General features: G+C 35.2%; 1 long non-coding RNA gene across 1 annotated transcript; it reads left to right on the forward strand.

Moving 5' to 3' along the window:
* The first annotated feature begins 8860 nt into the window (after positions 1-8860).
* LOC126777725 (uncharacterized) lies at positions 8861-9996 on the forward strand. Its single transcript, XR_007670078.1, has 3 exons — positions 8861-8926; positions 9014-9103; positions 9649-9996. It is a non-coding gene; the product is annotated as an uncharacterized LOC126777725 (long non-coding RNA).
* Positions 9997-21501: the final 11505 nt, after the last annotated feature.

Here is a 21501-nt window from a genome sequence, read left to right on the forward strand (position 1 = left end):
GCACGAGATGAATTATAATAACAAATTAAGCACATGAAAATTCAGTGGTGCTTGCCCGGGTTTGAACTCATAATTCTCGGGTCAGATTGACGCGTTCTTACCACTGGGCCATCTCGGCTTTTAATAATTTGTTCTGCTTAACTTGTAATTGCGCTAAGTTTGTTGGGGCAGCTGTACCCAAGATTTATATTAAATAGTCTAAATGTGGTTTGATTAGGGAGTTATAAATCGTATACTTTACTTGGCGTGGAAGACATCTGGTAATATTTCTTATAATTCTGTTTAATGATGTTAATTTGCTTTTAATTTTGTCAAGATGTGGTAAACAAGTTAGGTGGCTGTCTAAAATTAATCCTAAGTACTTTTCTTCCACTACTTTATTTATAACTTGATTATTTATCATTAATGGCTCGTGGTGTGTTATTTTCTTATTTTTTGCTGAAAAAATTATATAATTTGTTTTAGTAGTATTTATTGTTAGTAGGTTATATCGGAACCAGATATTTAAATTATTTAAGTCTTTAAGTATTGATATAAATTAATAAGTTAATTAGATATCATCAGTAACAGCCTGTGAATGTCCCACAGCTAGGCTAAGGCCTCCTCTCCCTTTTGAGAAGGAAAGGAACTAAGGATCGATTTTTAAAATTTAATCATTAATGATAAACAAGATGAAATATTGTGTGAAAATTCATCATTAATGATGATATGTATCTGTAAGAAAAAGCCGAGATAGCCCAGTGGTTAGAACGCGTGAATCTAAACCAATGATCGTGGGTTCAAACCAGGCAAGCACCACTGAATTTTCATGTGCTTAATTTGTGATTATAATTCATCTAGTGCTTAACGGTGAAGGAAAACATCGGGAGGAAACTTGCATGTGTCTAATTTCATTGAAATTATGTCACATGTGTATTCCATCAACCCGCATTGGAGCAGCGTGGTGAAATAAGGTCCAAGTCTTCTCCTCAAAAAGAGAAGAGGAGGCCTTAAGCCAGCAGTGGGACATTCACAGGCTGTTACGATATATCTACCATAGGTTCGGAAAATATATTCTACAGAGAAGGTACATACTAAGCATTGCTGTTTCAAACTAGAATATGTGAGATTCACCAGATGGACCTGCATAGAGCCATACATATAGTAAAAAAAACGAATATTATATATACAAAAATATAAAATTAACAAGCAGAAAAGTATCATATAAATCCAAATAAATCAGATTAGTAGTTGAAAAAATAACAGAATAAAAGATTAAAACTTTATTCGTAAATGAATACAGCTTCCAGCATTGAAAAATTAATTAGCACGAGACAGATTAAACCAATATTCGTGATGTAACACAAATTCAATATTCAAATGAACGTGATATGAATATTATCTTATTAGCTTTGAACGAGTTCCGCTCATTTGCATATAAGATTCAATCAATTCGAATGCACGCTTGTTACATGCAATAATTTAATAAACTTTGATGCGTTACTTTTTATATTAAGTTAAATGTAACTCTATATTTGTGATTTCAAAAACAAAGTTGAAATGGCTATATTATCCAAGTTGGATTGGAAAATCATTCAACTTAAAAAGTTTTCCCTATAAAGACTGGCGTCAGGCAGGCTGACTATAATATTTCTTGTAGCATATTAAAACATATTGAGTCGAACACAAATCTTTCTTTTATGGTTTATTGAATAAATTCACTAAAAAAAACTATTAAATACAGCGAATCCTGTGATTAGTAGACAAGTGTACACTTTGAGTCGGAATTTTTTATCATAATATAATTGTTATATAAGCTATAAGCTTTGGAAAATGTAAGATTTTTTTTTTAATTTATATGGTAATACTTGTCGCTGCGATTTGCGTTTGATTTTCTGTTGTTATGTATTTTAATTCTATTATTTTAATATATTAATTAAGATTTTTCAGCTGATTTTTTGGTATCAACAATCTATTCATTTTATCAAACTTACTTCATTGTCGTTGCATCGATCAATTTAAGTAAATCTTTTATTTTCGGTATGTACATACATTATATTAGTCTTCAAGTATAAACGTTGTATCTATTTTAACTATATAACAAAACCTTTCTGACATAATAAATAAATAATCACTTTCTATGTATTTTACTTTAATACTTTGAAATAAAATTAATATGTACATGTACAAAAATTTGAAACTCATAACATGTCTGTAAATACTGTACTCCTCTTTTTGAGGAGAAGGTTTGAAGCTTATTCCACCACGCTGCTCCAATGCGGGTTGATGGAATACACATGTGGCAGAATTTCAGTGAAATTAGACACATGCAGGTTCCCTCGTGATGTTTTCCTTCACCGTAAAACACGAGATTAATTATAATCACAAATTAAGCACATGAAAAAATTCAGTGGTGCTTGCCCGGGTTTGAACCCACGATCATCGGTTAAGATTCACGCGTCCTTACCACTGGGCCATCTCAGCTTATTATTAAATAAATGCTGTATATTTATTTATATTTCCTCCAAACGAAAATATCTATACTAATATTATAAATGCGAAAGTGACTGTCTGTCCGTTACGCTTTCAAAGCTAAACTACTGTAACGATTTTGATGAAATTTGATATGAAGCAAGCTTACTGGTGGTAGGGCTTTGTGCAAGCCAACCACCCACTCATCAGATATTCTACCGCAAAACAGCAGTTCTTGATATTGTTCTGTTCCGGTTTGAAGGGTGAGTATGCCAGAGTAATTACAGGCACAAGAGACATAAAATCTTAGTTTCCAAGGTTGGTGGCGCATTGGCTATGTAAGCTATGGTTGACATTTCTTACAATGCCAATGTTTATGGGCGTTGGTGACAACTTATTATCAGATGGTCCATATGCTCGTGCGCCTTCCTCTTCTATAAAAAAAAAAAACCAATGCCACGGTAGCACGCGCAAGCGATCCCGTGACGCTCCCTGAACAGACGGAGAGGGTACCGCTTCTTTTTTAGTGAGTCCTATTTACCCCTCCACTTATGGGTGGGAAACGCGTGAAAGCGTTTACCCAGAGAGAAAAAAAACCCTCACGGCGGTCCGTGATATAGGCTATTTTTTTTTTAAATAACTCGCCCTTTCTCCTAACACGCGGTCGATTACTTAATAAAACCGGTTTATCAGGGTCGTTATGCAATAAGATTTTCAGTTTTTGGATGAATATGAAAATTCTTGATATACTCGTAAAGTTGACGAGCTAAAAATATAGTGACAAAATGACGCCGCGATAGAGGATTCAACGGCTGATATTAGTGATGGGTTCATTTTAATAAAATATCGATATACGTATAAATATGATCTTGATAATTACAGTGATAAAGTCTGTTTGTAAAGTATTTTGTATAATTTCTATTTAAGAAGTACTCCTATACTTTACATATTATTATTAATCCTATTTAGATGACGTGCTCAAAACCGGATATTAAAAAATAATAGTGCAGAAGATATTGCGGAGAACAAGTGTGTACGCAAACACAGATACCTATTCTCTCAAACTCATAGTCCATAAGACGGCAATTTACCGCGATACGAGAAATATGCGCATGATCAACAGCTTTACGTGTTTTTGTAAACAATATAATAAATTTAATAATTCCTACTTTCTAATTCAAGTTTTTTATTGAAATAGGCTTAATATAAATATCCCAATAACTTTTACTGACTCGACCTAGGATTCAAATAAACAACCTTCATATCTGCTGCCAACTTTTTTTATGTATTTTTACTGGTGGTAGAGCTTTGTGTAAGCTCGTCTGAGTAGGTACCACCCACTCATCAGATATTCTTCCGTAAAACAGCAGTACTTGGTATTGTTGTGTTTCGGTTTGATGGGTGAGTGACCCAGTGTAATTACAGGCACAAGGGACATAACATCTTCGTTCCCAAGGTTGGTGGCGCATTGGTGATGTAAGCGATGGTTAACATTTCTTACAATGCCAATGTCTATGGACGTTGGTGGCCACTTACCATCAGGTGGCCCATATGCTCGTCCGCCTTCCTATTCTATATAAAAAAAAAAAAAATAGGCCAAGCGAGCAGGAAGCTCACCTGATGGAAAAGGACTACCACTGCACATGGACATCCGAGGGCTTGCAGGCGCGTTGCCGGCCTTTAAATACTAATACGCCTTAAAATAAAAAGTAAGGTATGATTAGAGTTAACAATATTAAAAATGTAACTTTGTCGATAAACTGTGTCCCGTCACTAGTTTCCTATCGCTGCGCTGGGTGGCGCAGTGCGGTACGAAAGTTAACCGTTCCGATAAATCTCATCTCGAATGTTTCCTAAACGGATGACGCGATAGGCGCAAATATATAAACATTACCGCTACTCTTATATGCTAAGATATCGATATTTCAAAATTGTCATATAAATAATAATAATATTTATTTCACATTTCACATAAGGGCTTATACTTAGTATTTGCTTAGTCTAGACAAGAATTAACTGCATAAGTTTAATTAAAGTTAATAGACATGTTACAGTCTAGTGATTCTACCTAGATTATGAGAAAAACCTGTGTTAATAAAGGCCAGCTATCCTTTTTTTTTTTGATCGTTGAAAAAACGCGTTTCCCCCACGTGAAGTGGGGGGAGGTACTCATCATCGGACTAGAACACCGGAATACTCACTAAAAAACAAGCGGTACCCTCTCCGTCGTCAAGGCTCAGGGATAGCCATTCTTGTGCGAATGATGAGTTAAAGCGACACATATGTCGTTATTGAAAAATTAAAATATATCTTAGAGCTTAAAAATATTTATAAGATTAAATGTGTAAATATTTATTCATATCGATTATAAAACTAGTATATTTAGATGAGGGTACGATGCTTTGTCGGTAAAAGAGCGGTATCTTTGAAAAAACCTTTCGGTATATGAGATGACATCAGCAGCTTTAGTAAAATATAACAATAACTAAATTATTTCTGTATTCCAAATTTAAAACTTTTTTTTTGTATTGTATTTATTTTACTCCACGTTGTAACATATATTTTTTTTTATTCTGTTTAGTTATTATATAATGTTCTTCATGCGGTCTCCTATAATTGACGGAACACATGTATTTTAAAAACATTACTGCAATATTTTATGCACTCGTAAGTCTATCCTTTGTTTAAGATCCTTTGTAAATAAATAATTTAATTAATTAACATACACATCAATAATCTAATATGTGTATAAACTTTGTTTATGTATATTATCCATATAACATTATATGCCTTTCAGGAGTTATGATCCTCCTCACCGATTTCGCCCACGGCCACTATTCCCAAAAGAGGCTAAGGCTCTCTAGCATTGCGCGGGAATATAAATTCTCCCGCGCAATGTTACTATAAAGTGACAATGTGTAATGTGTAATAGACAATCCGATGTGAAGGCTCTCCGACACGTTTTAAGAGAGCTTACGCACAGGACCAACGCGAAAAACTGTCACAATTAATCCCTACTATTGTTATTGGTCCATCCAGTTATTCGAATCTTGGTATTTACAGCCTTAAATGCTAGCTGGAACCAGTCTATAAGGCCTTATATTTTTTTTATAATATCAGTCGGCAATTAGGCCACCTTTTGGTAAGTTACCAACGCTCATAAATATTGTCGCCAATGCGCCACCAACCTTGGGAATTAATATGTCATGTCCTAAGTGCCTGAAGTACTCACCCTTCTAATCGGAACACAACAATAAGCAGTAATGCTATTTGGCGGTAGATTTGATGAGTGGGTTGTGCTTACCCAGACGGGCTTGCACAAAGCCCTACCAAGTAGTATAAAATAAATTCCATTGATATAGAAGAGAAAATTTACAAACTCTCAATGTTGTTAGGAAACTATACCCATTTCCACCACCATAAACATTTCCGAGATAAGAATTTTATTATAATACCAACATAAAACATTTGTCGTTTTCTCCGAGTCGAAATATATTTTTTATTTTACGATGTTAAAAGTTACGTATCTCCGTGAGTTAGAAGCGAAGCGTGTGGAAATCAAGAATTTTTTTTTAGATTTCCTAGGGAGTTATTTTGTTTCTCTTTGTGTGGCCGCTACAAACTAACCGCGAGATTTTTGAAAAGAAAATATTTTTCTGTATATTTTAAATAGGAAAAACATTTTGCAAAAAGATTTATTACGTCTAGATTAATATTATAAAATTAAAAACGTATCTTCTGACGTTATTCCGTCCACACTAATATAACATGAATTAAAAAGCGAATTTGCGTCACTCTAATTTTTTTAAGATAAAAAGCTAAATCTGTTTTAATAAAAATATTATTTAAATTTTTTAACTGATCTGAATCGAATTCGTATTTTTCTTCCATTTTTAAAATCATTACCCATTTAATAATTATTATTCTACCGCAAAACAGTAATACCTATTTTGTATTTAATCTATCAGTGATTCAACATCGTTGATCCCATAATTGGCTGCTCATTAGCGGTTTTAGGTTTGCATAATAGTACACCAGGGCTTATTGCTCGTCTGTTTAACTTACATACAAAGCTTATAAAAATATATTGATATAAAATATTCTACCGCTAAATAGCAATACTTAGTATTGTTGCGTTCCGGTTTAAAGGGTGAGTGAGTCAGTATAACTACAGGCACAAGGGACATAATATCTTAGTTCCCAATATTGGTGGCGCATTAGCAAAATAAAGAATGGTAATTTTTTTTTTGAATGTTTATGGGCGGTGGTGTCCACTTTCAGGCCTCTTTGCTAGTCTACCTATCTTATATAAAAAATTTGAATAACACACAATATTCATATCCAAAAACTGTAGAAATATGATACTTTAAACATTTGTCCTGTATATATTATTTTTATCCATCTCAAACATTAAAGTGTAACATTTTTATTTATTTATTTATGGTCCACAAAACAGATTATAACTAAAGACACATTTAATATATAAGTAAACATTATAAGCAAGCTAAGTTATAACCCAACAACTATGTGAACACAGATTGTAGACGAAATATTTCACTTATAAAAATCAAATAACATCAGCACTTAAGAATACATTGTACACTTTACAAAAAACGTTTACAATAAATGAAAAAAAAAAATTATACAGAAAAATATGAACAAGTTATGACAATGAAAAATAAAATGAAATTATGAAATGTTGAAATGAGGAACTAAATAATGAATAAGAAAATAGATTTAATCACTATTATTAGTTGTTAATTGAAAATATTGAAACCAATTGTTTTCTAAATAGATTTAGGTTATTGTTGAAAATGTCAATACCATCATTCGCGTCTTTTTCGAGAAAAATTTTGTTATATGCGCGACACATACGACCGATAGGATTATGATATGATATGTTGTTATTGTATGCGTCCAGGGTAAATATTCTAGGGTGTCGGTATTTAAAGTTAGTGTTTATGTTGATGGATCTTAAAAGCAAGGGTGAATCAATAACACCGTGTATTATTTTATGCAAATATACTAAGTTATTGCAGTCACGACGCATTTCTAGTGTTTGCAATTTAAAATGACTAAGCCTGACATTGTAGCATTCGAGTTTACGTCCGTACTGATAGCGAAAACTGAGCAATCGTAAAAACCTTTTCTGTACGGCTTCTACCTTTTCACAGTGAGTGGCATAGTTAGGTGACCATATAACCGAGTTATATTCTAAAATACTGCGAACTATGGAACAGTAAAGATGTATAGTAGTTTTAGGCCTTTTAAAACTTTTAGTGCACCTGCTTATGAATCCACACAATCTGTTACTCTTGTTAATTATGTACTCGTAATGATCCCTAAAAGAGAGTTTTTCGTCAAATATTACTCCCAGGTCTTTTGCGGTGGATTTGCGTGAAAGTATGTTTTCGTTTATAGTGTAATCAAAAAGTACTTTTTTCGATCTTTTCAGTGTAAAACTTATTACAAAGCACTTTTCTATATTTAGCGTCATATGATTATTAGTGCACCATCTGGAAAGAGTATCTAAGTCCTTTTGAAGAGATATAGCATCATTGACGTTATTAATCATTTAACATATATACATTTATACGTTATATACATTTTAACTACAATTGCTATTACTTTGATGGTGATTAAACTTGATACTTACTATATTAAAAAAAGAAACATAAAAATATAAAAAGTGTGAGAAAAAAATTAATTTAAGCGTTAATTGTTGGCTATTGTATAATATGGTGCTCATTTTAGAATCTACAATCAACATTCCAATCTGGTTCTAATTTTATATTTAGATTAAACATATAACACGGCAGCTTAAAAGTGCTTATAAGTGCTTGAATAAAGATTACTTTGATTTAGATTTAGATTTGACTCGATAATTCTGTCACAAACACCAAAAAATTGGTTTTCGTTGAAAGTTATTTAAAATTCAGTTGTGAAATTCAACCCACTCACACAAACTGGAGAATTTAAAAGCTAGTAATTATTAATTGTTAATTACGATTCAATCGTTTCATTTTAAAAACAATATATATATATATATATTGTAACCCTAAAAATTTTAATTTTTCAATATTTTAATTTTTACTAAAATATTGTATTTATTTTAACTAATCTAACCGGTTTATATATGTTAGAAGTTATACATCAAATGAAACCAATAACGCCATCTAGTAACCATATTGTGTACTAAGTTTGTAAGCTCTCATTTTAACAACATATGTTTACAATCTGTGTAAAATAAATAAATTAGTTCTTTGGTAGTCACTGTTGGACGTAACGTGTTTTATTTTCTTACTAATAAAAATAAATTACAGTTATCGAATCGGCATTCATTGCTTCAACGTTTATTATCTGTGCGGTTTGAGAGATGGCAGCACTACGATGTTCGGGTCCTTTTGATCGTTGAGCAGGCGCCGGTCGCTTACCGACGCCTCTCAGTTTTAAACTATTAAATATACTCCTTTTGGTAAGTATATTCGTTAAATATAGTGGATCTTTGGCATTGAATATATTGTTTGTACATTTCGTATATTGGTTTTTATATTCGTTTCAGATTATATAGAAAATTAATCTAACGGAGTGTTACCTACGTCATCCAATTTGTAAAACTTATTTGAGAGGTTCGGGTTACCAAACTGTAACTGTAAGTAAAACACGTTGTATTCGTTCAGTCGAGGCATATTATTTGTTATTTAAGTAGTATTTAATCGATTCTTTGTTTAATTCCCGTCTTTGTATCAAAACCATGCCACGTGCAATGTAAGTCATATATTGCCTTAGTTCTACATATTTAAACACTCCTGAGGCGAGTTGATTTATAAATTACACTCAATAGTCAATATATAACGTGGTTCAATATTTATTTTTATCAATTTCTTTATATTTTATTCAAAAACTGAACATAGACTTTGTCAATATACTAGGTGACCTGGGTCGAATCCTTCGAATTGTTTAAAAGCTTTCTTTCATTAACTTTAATATAGTTCTTGCTTTGTAATATTATTTTATTGCTAATTAAGCAATAATTTTCCATGTTTTGACACTTTAAAAGTTAACTTTAATAACCTCAATTGTCTGGGTTATTACTTGTTTTTTTTTAACTTATTTTTCTTTGTACCTGTGTCTAGGGCATTCTTAAGACCTACTTAGTGTTCATGCAAGATAGGTAATAAGTTGTTTTGTTCACAGGGAGTGTTTTTTTTCTATAATTTTATATATACTTTGTATATTGCATTACAAAGTCATATAATATTTTTCGGTGGACTCAACCGAGGAATTGATGCTGATTTGGAGCTGTTGGAGGCTCTGCTATTTTATGGAGGAGGCTGCTTGTCCGGTGGCCTGCTGTTGCTGCTGGTGCTTTTTGCTGCTTCGCACTGCTTTTATTTATTTGTTCACTCATTGTGACAATGCGTTCAGTGTTTGCACTATCCTGCTTATCTATTTAAATCTATTACTTAATTTTAACCGATGCCAACTCACTTACAGCTAACTTACTTATAATATTTTATTGTATTAATGTTAACTTAATCGCCGTGGAGTGGAGACTTTATCATTTCGAATAAAAGGCACATATTTAGAAATGTTTCAGTGATCAACAGGTTTAATACCGGAAGTGATCACCGCTTGGTTTGAGGCACTCTAAATATCGACTTCAAAGCCGAAAGATCGAGAATGATGAGGTCTACTCTCCGACCTACCATGCTCCAAGCTGCTCAAGGCTCCGAAAAGTTTCAAATGGAACTTCAAAACCAATTCACCGCGTTGTATACCGTAAGCAGCATTGATGAGAAAACTAAGACGCTGGTCAAAATACTGCAAAACACATCCCGCAAGTGTTTTCCGCCACAGAGAAGAGACAACGCACCAAAACTCTCTGCTGAGACACTCGAGATCATGAGAAAACGAAGAGAACTACCATTGTTTTTGTCAGATAAGGCCTTAAATCGAATAATAAAAACGCTGACGCGACGCGATCTCCGACGCTCCAATACCCCTGCCATCAAGGCTGCGATTGAGCAAACTCGGGGATCGAAAGTGTTCGCTCGCAAGTTTGGGAGGCCGCGTTTGACAAAACTTAAAACTGAAAATGGTGGGGTCGTTACCTCTAGGCCTGAGATTGTCGAAGAAGTAGAAAAGTTTTATGGGCAGTTGTTCTCTTCAAGATCGGATAAACCCGTGGGAATCTGTATTGATGACAAGCGCGCCCCTCTTATGCGCCATTACTCCGAGGAGCTCCCGTTCGTTGACCAAGGCGAGATTAGGGCGGCTCTAGAACAGCTTAAAAACAACAAAGCTCCGGGAGATGACGGAATCACAACAGAGTTGCTTAAGGCAGACAGAACTCCGGTCCTGAAAGAGCTAGTAAGCCTCTTTAATTCTGTCATCCAACATGGCAAGACCCCAGAAACGTGGAGCGAGAGTGAGTTGGTACTGTTTTTCAAGAAAGGTGGTAAAACCCTCTTGAAAAACTACAGATCAATCTCCCTCCTGAGTCACGTGTATAAGCTGTTCTCAAGAGTCGTCACGAACCGTCTCGCCAGACGACTTGACGAGTTTCAGCCCCCAGAGCAAGCCGGCTTTCGATCAGGCTACAGCACCGTGGACCACATCCATACTGTTCGGCAGATTGTGCAGAAGACCGAAGAGTACATTTCAGCCGCTGTGTATGGCATTTGTGGACTACGAGAAAGCCTTTGACTCCATCGAAACCTGGGCAGTGCTCGACTCATTGCAGAGGTGTCATATCGACTGGAGATATATCGAGGTACTGAGATGTCTGCACAACGCCGCTACAATGACTGTCAACATCCAGGACTGTAAGACGAAGGCGATCCAACTGCACAGAGGGGTGAGACGGGGGGATGTAATATCCCCGAAACTATTCACCAACGCGTTGGAAGACGTTTTCAAGACGCTGGATTGGACTGGGTATGGAGTCAATGTAAACGGCGAGTACATCTCACACCTTCGATTTGCCGACGATATCGTCATCATAGCAGAGTCGCTGGAACAACTCACCAAAATGCTGCGTAGCCTAGGTGAGTCTTCCCGGTGTGTTGGTCTCGGTATAAACTTGGACAAGACCAAGGTCATGTTCAATAGGCATGTCGTGCCGGGACCGATATACGTCGAGGGGAAACCTCTCGAAGTTGTTAGTGAATATACCTACCTAGGACAGATAATACAAGTCGGTAGGAACAACTTCGAGAAGGAAGCCGATCGAAGAATTCGCTTGGGATGGGCAGCATTTGGCAACCTTCGTCAAGTCGTCTATACCGTAATGTTTGAAGACGAAAGTCTTCAACCAATGCGTCTTACCTGCCATGACATACGGTGCCTAAACGTGGATACTAACTGCGGGACTAGTCCACAAATTCAAAGTCACTCAGCATGCTATGGAGCGAGCTATGCTCGGAGTATCTTTGAAGGATAAGATCAGAAATGAGATTATCCGGAAAAGAACCGGAGTCACCGACATAGCTTGCAAAATTAGCAGGCTGAAGTGGCAGTGGGCTGATCACGTATGTCGTAGGACCGATGGCCGTTGGAGCAGACGAGTCCTAGAGTGGAGACCGCGAATCGGCAAGCGCAGCGTAGGGCATCCTCCATCCAGATGGACCGACGACCTTAAGAAGGTGGTGGGCACCAACTGGATGCGGAAGGCGGAGGACAGGGAGCTTTGGCGCACCTTGGGAGAGGCCTATGTTCAGCAGTGGACAACGATTGGCTGTTGATTGATTGATTGATAACTTAATTGACCAGATACTGTCAACGGCCCACCCCCTGATTTTTTATGTTATAAATTTTATAATTAAAATTGTATAATATTTATGATGAGTTTTAGTAATGTAACGGTCTTGGTGGAACGAACCCCGTACACACGAGAACCCCGTGATAATATATGGCATTAACTTTCTTATATTATTAGGAAGCTGGAAACTAAATAGGCCACGGTTAAGTGCTCTTCATTGTTCATATTGTCACTGTAAGAAGTGTACAGCAATTCTACTACTATTTGATTGAAGTTTAGCAGTAGAATACAACGAGATGGTGGTACCTGCCCAGGTAGCTTTAGTGGCTCTATCACTAGTAAAACAGTTTTTACAAAAATATTTATATGACATAAAAAGGTGTAATTTGTATTTGTAAGATCCACTAACTCATCTACTACCGACAAACAGCAATATTTAGCATGAATACGTATAGTGTAACTACTAGTAGAAGGGAAATAACATCTTAGTTCCCAAGGTTGGTCGCTCATTGATGATGTACGGGATGGTGAATGCCAATGTCTATTGGAACATCGGCTTTATCTAGCACCTGGGAGCTCCCATTGTTCCCGGTGTGGGGGTATTGCCGCTACACGGATGACACTATCATCACGTCGACAGGGAGGAATTTCCAGGAAGTGACATGACTGGCCGAAGTCAGAACGTCGCTCAGGTGAGGGTATTGTTCGCTTATTCAGCGCCAGTTGGTTTAAACCAGTTCCAGGTTTCTTCACGATGTTTTCAATGACCACTAAACACGAGATTAATATAATGTTATCAAATCTATTATATATGTTTATAGTAAGAATATGAAGAGGTCAAATAAGTTCTTTTGTAATTGAAATGTTTGCGCTTTCTAATTGGTTAGGATCTCTTGCGTACCGTAATATTATGTTTGTTTTTTTCTATGGCCTGTTGGTAAGTGGTCACCACCGCCCATAGACATTGGCGATGTAAGAAATATTAACCATTCCTTATCGACAATGCGTCACCAACCCTGGGATCCAAGATTTTATGCCCCTTGTGCCTGTAATTACACTGGCTCACTCACCCTTCAAACCGGAACGCAACAATACTAAGTATTGCTGTTTAGCGGCAGAATATCTGACGATTAATATGCATTGAATTCTTACTTGTCTAAATATTGAGTTAGGTTATAATAATATCGATTGTATGTTAAACAAATATTAGAATTTAATGTAGTGTCGTGTCGCAATGCGGCTCCACGGTCTGCCAAGTTATATTAATTGACGGGCCTTTTATAACTATGTAGGAAAATTCGTTCGCTTCAACAAAAATGTTGGGAGCTTGAGTTATGTTACAATCGCCATCAAGATTTGAGTGTCTCGAGAGAGAACATTTGCGTTTCTCTCAGCGTTTCTTTTTTGAAATTTAATAAATAAATCGTTTTAATAAAAAAGTTCGTGTTTTTAAAATTATAAAATTTAATTTTTAATTTTAACCGAGTTAAAGGGAGATGTTTATAAATTATTTATAAATGAACCAAATATGTTGTTGTCTGTACATATATACATAATGTTAGATTATGAACAAAAGACCTTTTTTGTTGAGTAGAAATTATATATGCTTTTTATATTAACAGTACCAATGAGTCAATAATTGGAAATGATGACTTTCCATCAGATAATTAATAGGTCCGGACCGCCTTCCTACTATTAAGGCAATAATTTAATACTCACAAAAATCTTTATAAATAAAAAAATGTTAATTTCAAATAAAATAAAAACCTATTATGTGGCAGTTATTTATCCGATACATGCAGATTAGCTCGCGATATTTTCCTTCACAGCCTAGAGCGAGATGTATTGAAACGAGATGTACATTTCCGTATAATGTATTACGTGTTTGTGTTTAATAAATGATTGACCTTAATTCTGGGATATACCGGAAGGGTTCTGGGATAAGATGGGTCGACCATCTGCTTCCGCTTCCATACCCTTTCGATTATATAATGATTAAATCAGATGAATAATCTTACTGGTTAACTCAGCTTTAAAGTAAATTTGCGTAAATTAGGAAATGAATACATGTTCGCCTTACTGCGTGAACTTGTTTACGCGATAAAGCGCAAATTGTATTTGAGTGTATGTATGATTAATTTTATATTGCAGGAGAATAGCTTATTGTTAATGTTTTTCTATTTAAAGTGCGTCTATACCCATAAGTACCTTCTGCTTAATGCTTAATCAGTGTCATTACAGGAACCGATGTATATTTTTGTATCGTCTTGTTTTTATATTTTTTTGTATTTTTGTTGTTTGAGATTTATGAAGACTATCTGTCTATCTGTATTTTTTATAAAAAAATAATAATAAAATTTGTTAAGATAAATAGACATATGTGAAGGTATTATTTTTTCCCCGTGAGTTCATTGACACCGCGAAAAAAAAAACGACAATTCTAGCTAATAATGGTTGTGTACAAAGAACAGTGTTGCATAGTCTCCATTGTAGGCCAGGGTCGCAAGCCGGGTGTCATTTCAATTTAGGCTGCGGAACACTGGTATGCGCAAAAAATGTTTTTAGACCCCGCACAGCGTCTCATCATTGGCACGTCGGCATTTTTCGTCTGATGTTGTACACAGAAGTACAATACAAACATACGTTTAACTACATAGTATCCTCGAAAAAATTTCAAGCTTGTTTTAATTTTTATTTAGATCTGTATAAAGTCATTGCAATCTTCATAATGCACAACACAGCAGATTTTAATATTTGAAGAACATTATATCCAAAATAAATTTTATTGATTTCTTAAAATGTAATTCATCGCCAATGCACCAACCAAATGCCACCAAACTTGGGAACTAAGATATCTATAACTTCTGTGGTTATAATTCGCCCTTCGAACCGGAATACAACAATACTAAGTATTTTGCTAAATAAACTGTTTGGCGGTAGAAAATGTGATGTAGTAATATTAAGACGGGCTTGCACAAAGCACCAAATAAAATAAGCGTTAGAAATCAATTTAGATTTAGAATGCATTGTTTCTTTATATTACGTTTCAAAATAAAACGCAATGCTTATAAAAATGTTTTGTTGAATTTTCAACAAAAAAGTGGCCTAATCTTATGATAAAATCGCAGAAGAGTATACAGCCCAAAAATATCAGTGTCAAAAACACTATTATCGCGGGTTGAAACAAACGATGAAAAAGCCTATTTAGGAGAAATCCTAGTTTTGTTATACTATAAATTGAATTATATTTTTTACAGTCAGTCACATGTGCCGATGCGCCATTTTTATCTAGTTATCTGCCAAAAAATAGTATTGTACATAAAGCATACAAATTCGCAGTAAAGCAATAAGCTTTCTTGTTAAGAGTAGGCTGGTAGTAGACCAGAAGAGGGAGATTTTTGGGTGTTCTTTTTTTAAACACACTTTATACCATAGATATGTGGAAGAAAGTTTCATGAAACTAATAGAGTTGTGTGTACATGTATTCATACTTTTGTAGCTCTCAAAGTTTTAAAACATGAGAACTGAAGGTACCATGGTGTGCATAGTGACTTAGGTATATGAGATGCGAATGTATTTTTCTCAAATCTTATCTGTTAGACTGTAAAAATAAAATAACTTTTTAATCTCCTAGCAGTCGCGGCAAAAATGCCAGGCAGACGTCACAAAAATTGAGAGCGTAGATGGGTCGCGGGAGCTGCACGACTGCGGCGCGGTATCTATTCGGATGTAAAGCAGGCATGCATCTTATATATCAATGACATAAATACGTTATCATAAAACAATAAATATTAATTTTCAAAGTTTTTATGGAGAAAGAGACACACGGTTTCTAAATAAAATCCGCTCGTGTGGACACGCTCATTAAGTTAAGATGTTCATTGATGTAACAAATTCGAAAAATTTACATATATTTCGTCGCCAGTGTTGGATAAATGTTCATTTAATAAACAGTATTCATGATAAGCAATACCTATTTAAAACCATATTTTGAACTTAAATTTAAATGGAAATTTAATAAATCAATACACCAGCATACTTAAGACTTGTAAATGTACACTAATCGTACAAACTACCGCAATACGAAGAAAAGCTTTCAAATGACATTTTGTTTATGAAGTTATATTTTTAAGATAAAAAATTATAACGTTGTTTTTCATTTTGGTCCTAATTGGTAGAGGAATAATGCCGTTACTGTGTATAAAATTACAGTTTTATGTAAGGTGAACTTACTTTCACCAACTTACTGTGTCTAAGACTGCTTATTGCTAATAAGTATACACTTATATACACTTTTTCTAAGTTAAGTAACTTTATAAGCTTCTTGACTATTAAATAATATTTAATAATTTTGTTGTTGTTATATTTTTATATTAGTATATATCTTTATGTATGTATATTTTTGATTATTAATTAACGTCTTCACGCATCTGCTTAGCCTAAAGGTTGACTGGTAGAGAATTCCTTCAAGCATTAAGTGCGCCTTTTGTTCTTACTACACAATGTGGTGGTCAAAAAAGTTTTTAAATCTGGCAAGCACCATTGAATTTTCATGTGCTTAATTTCTGCTTATAATTCATCTCGTGCTTGACAGTGAAGGAAAACATCGCGAGGAAACCTGCATGTGTTTAATTTCATCGAAATTCTGCCACATGTGAAATCTACCAACCCGCATTGGAGCAGCGTGGTGGAATAAGCTTCAAACTTTTTCCTCAAAAGGGAGAGGAGGTTTTAGCCCAGCAGTGGGACATAAACGAATACTAACTAAACGATTTTTATTATCTATGTAGTCTTATAACGACTAATAAACCATATGTATCAAAGTTTCTTTAACATACTAATATTATTAATGCGAAATTGGTGGTGGTATACTGGTGGTAGGGCTTTGTGCTAGCTTTGTGTAGGTACCAGCCACTTATCAGATATTTTACCGCAAAACAGCAGCGCTGTTGTTTAAAGGGTTTGTGTGTCAGTGTAATTGCAGACACAAGGGACATAAAATCTTAGTTCCCAAGGTTGGTGGTGCATAGGCGATGAAAGTGATAGTTAACATTTCTTACAACGCCATTGTCTATGGGCGTTGCTGACCACTTACCATCAGGTGGTCCATATACTAGTCCGCCTACCTATTCTATAAAAATAAATAGAGCTTATATGTTTGTTACGCTTTCAATTCAACCTGAAAATCATGTTTGAATATCCGACGTACAGAAAGTAGGCTACTAAAACTGGTGACATATAAATTCATTAATTGTATAAGTTAAAACTCATCCAACCTTACGTACAGACAACGCCATTACAACTGTATGTGTATATACATTTACTAGAAAACTGTACCACAGTATAGACGTATAAAACGTCTAAAAATCTCCCAACATTACGGACTCTAAACAAATAACAAGTTCCAAAACTATTGGGTTAGATGTGTTTACTTAACTTGAACTTAGTTCATATAGTATGGTCCGAAATAAAATCGTCAAGCGTTTATGTAAGCCTAAGTTAAGTAAAACAACAATATATAAAGAAAGACGAGCCGGTTGGCGTGGTTGGTGGATGCTTGCCTTTCTGGTTGTGGGTTCGATTCCCACCCAGGACAGATATTTGTGTGCATGAACATTTCTGTTTATCCTGAGTCTGGGTGTAATTATCTGTATAAGTATGTACAAAAGAAAAATAGTATATGTAGTATATCAGTTGTCTGGTTTCCATAGTACAAGCTCTGTACAAGCTTAATTTGGGATCAGATGGCCGTGTGTGAAAAATGTCCCAGGATATTATTATTATTATATATGATATTTTTAAAATAAAAGGAGGGACTTTAATAGACTAGACTGTATATTTATAAACCGTTGTTGTAAAGTTTCAGCTGCACCAGTTAATTATATAAGTAGTAGATAATAGAAGACGAAAGTCTTCAACCAATGCGTCTTACCTGCCATGACATACGGTGCCGAAACGTGGACACTAACTGCGGGACTAGTCCACAAATTCAAAGTCGCTCAGCGTGCTATGGAGCGAGCTATGCTCGGAGTATCTTTGAAGGATAAGATCAGAAATGAGATTATCCGGAAAAGAACCGGGGTCACCGACATAGCTTGCAAAATTAGCAGGCTGAAGTGGCAGTGGGCTGGTCACGTATGTCGTAGGACCGATGGCCGTTGGAGCAGACGAGTCCTAGAGTGGAGACCGCGAATCGGCAAGCGCAGCGTAGGGCGCCCTCCAGCCACGTGGACCGACGACCTTAAGAAGGTGGCGGGCACCAACTGGATGCGGAAGGCGGAGGACAGGGAGCTTTGGCGCACCTTGGGAGAGGCCTATGTTCAGCAGTGAACAACGATTGGCTGTTGATTTGATTTGATTGATTTGAGATAATAGTATTTATTTTATTTTTTATAATTTTGTATATGAGTTTTGTTGGCCGAGCCGAGATGGCCCGGTGGTAAGAACGCGTGAATCTTAACCGATGATCGTGGGTTCAAACCCGGGCAAGCACCACTGAATTTTCATGTGCTTAATTTGTGATCATAATTCATCTCGTGCTTTACGGTGAAGGAAAACATCGTGAGGAAACCTGCATGTGTCTAATTTCACTGAAATTCTGCCACATGTGAATTCTACCAACCCGCATTGGAGCAGCGTGGTAGAATAAGCTCCAAACCTTCTCCTCAAAAAGAGGAGAGGAGGCCTTTAGCCCAGCAGTGGGACATTCACAGGCTGTTACGGTATATGAGTTTTGTTACTTGAATAGATAAATTATAAATTAATTATTATTATTATTTACTTGATCTCTTGTGCATGTAGATACATTAGCTCACTCACTGGCACTCTTTATACCGGGACACAACAATACTAAATTTGCTATTTAATGGTAGAATATCTGATGACTGGGTGATACTTACCAAGACGGGCTTGCACAAATGCCAATCACCAAGTAAAATTTGGAGTATGATTTTTATAAGCCGCTGCATTTTCACTAAAAATATTTAACGATAATTGATTTTAGTAGCGTGATATAGACGATACTGAAATTGAAATCAAGGAGGTTTTCAAAAACACAACAATTTTAAATACAGACACATATTTTAATTTGTCCCATACGAGCGTAGAACGCGCTTGCTCAAAATTTATGGTCACTAGAATGATTTAGGCTTTTTATAAATGTATTGCTAAAATATTATTTATTAATTTATAATAAAAATATATGTTAGAGAATAAATAATAGTAATTAAATATAGTGTTACTTTTGACTTCTGTATGACTAATGGCAACACTGACAGTGACATAAGAAACTTTCAATTCATCATTCACATTCAAAATCATTGTATTGAGTTACATTCAAGACACATTCAAAATCATTGTATTGAGAACACTCGACTGTACAGTCGAGTACTGACTGTACGAGTTGACTGAGACTGTACGAGTTGAATACTCGTGCACACTGACCTTATCGGACGAAAAAGGTATACAAAGTATCTCGGCTTCTGTAACAGCAGTGTTGGGATATCAGTCTCATATGTTTTGATACGCTTAGCTTCCTGAAATAGTGGTGTTGGATATGCAAATTAACTCGAAAGAGTTACTTATAATACTACTTATTATAATCTTATTATACTAATTATAATCTTTCATATCTAAAGAAGCATACAATTAAAACTAAAAAAATGAAATAAAAAACATTGTTATAATTCTCGTTTTATAACAGTAATAGAAACAGAGTAATAGAAAAATATAGTGTTCTCCAGACCGATTTTGGCTACGGCGGCCGGTCTCAAGAGAGATTAGCACTCTCTATTCCCTAACTCTCATAATCCGAAACGACCGAAAAGATTTCAGGCGCAAGACCAACGGCTTTACGTGCTTTCCGAGGCACGGGAGTGTACACACTTCCAACTTCCAGACTCCAGGCTGCTACTGAGAATTTTCTGACAGAAAAACCCAATAACTTTTTATTGGCCCGACCTGGGAATTGAACCCAGGACCTCCGGGTCTATAGCCTTACATCAAGCCACTAGACCAACGAGGCAGTCAATATTATTATTAGAAAATTATACATACATATTATATAATTATATAATACTGGGCTCGTACAGGACATTCTGAACGTTCTGCGGATAACGTTATATCCGACCTATAATTGAATCCAGTCAGATTTATTATATAATATTTACGAGAATCGCATTCGGCTCAAGGACGGGTATTACATTTTTCTCTCTTAATATATTTTTCTTGTATTTTTGTTTACGAGATGCTACTTTTCTGTCATATATTCGTCATTTACATATTATAATGTGAGCTTATGTCATAGATTGCTAGTCATATCATCATTATAAGAAGCTGCACTCTAGTTACTTTTCAAATGAGTTATTTGTCAACGAACTGAAATATTGTCGTGGATAGATTACATGGATTTCTCCTGTCGTACAAACACTAACAAACATAATTCTCATGCTATTAATCTGTGTCTATAATTCATCTCGTGCACTGCGGTAAAGGGACACATCCTTAAGAAATTTTTGATTATGTCAGATATTATAGACGAGCCGGTTGGCGTGGTTAGTGGATGCTTGGCCTTCACGTCGAAAGTTGTGGGTTCGATTCCCACCTTGGACAGATATTTGTGGGCATGAACATGTCTGTTTGTCCTGAGTCTGGGTGTAATTATCTATGGTAAGTATGTATTTACAAAAGAAAAATAGTATATGTAGTATATCAGTTGTCTGGTTTCCATAGTACAAGCTCTGTTAAAGCTTAATTTGGAATTAGATGGCCGTGTGTGAAAAATGACCCAGGATATTATTATTATATTATTTCAAGTGTGTATATAATTACTATGCTAAATTTCAATCGGAAAAAAGTCAATCGGACCTATAGTTTCGGAGATGTTAGTACGAGTTGAGTCATTGATACTTTGCTTATATACATACAAACGAACTAATATACATATAATGATTTTATGAATTTCTCGATATTATGGACATGTCAAAAGCCAAAAGAAATATAAAAAGCTCATAGAGCTTTTTTCCTTCCCAATCCCAAGGGGATCCCAAGGGGAGTTATCCTTTAATCACAAATGATATAAATCAATCCCAGTTAATACTTCTAATTATCCTCTTATGAGGGTTGAGGCATCCGGGAATATGTATTTATCCGATAGAAGACAGACGGTTGGACAAAATTTTATGTATTATTTTTATAATTTGACAGTTATGAAGATAATTGCAAAGCAAAAATTTCATCCGAGTAGGCTTTTCTAAGCATTTTTGAATCGTTCTTTCACAGGATTATAT

The sequence above is a fragment of the Nymphalis io genome, chromosome 23 (genome assembly GCF_905147045.1).
Source record: "Nymphalis io chromosome 23, ilAglIoxx1.1, whole genome shotgun sequence".
Classification (NCBI taxonomy): domain Eukaryota; kingdom Metazoa; phylum Arthropoda; class Insecta; order Lepidoptera; family Nymphalidae; genus Nymphalis; species Nymphalis io.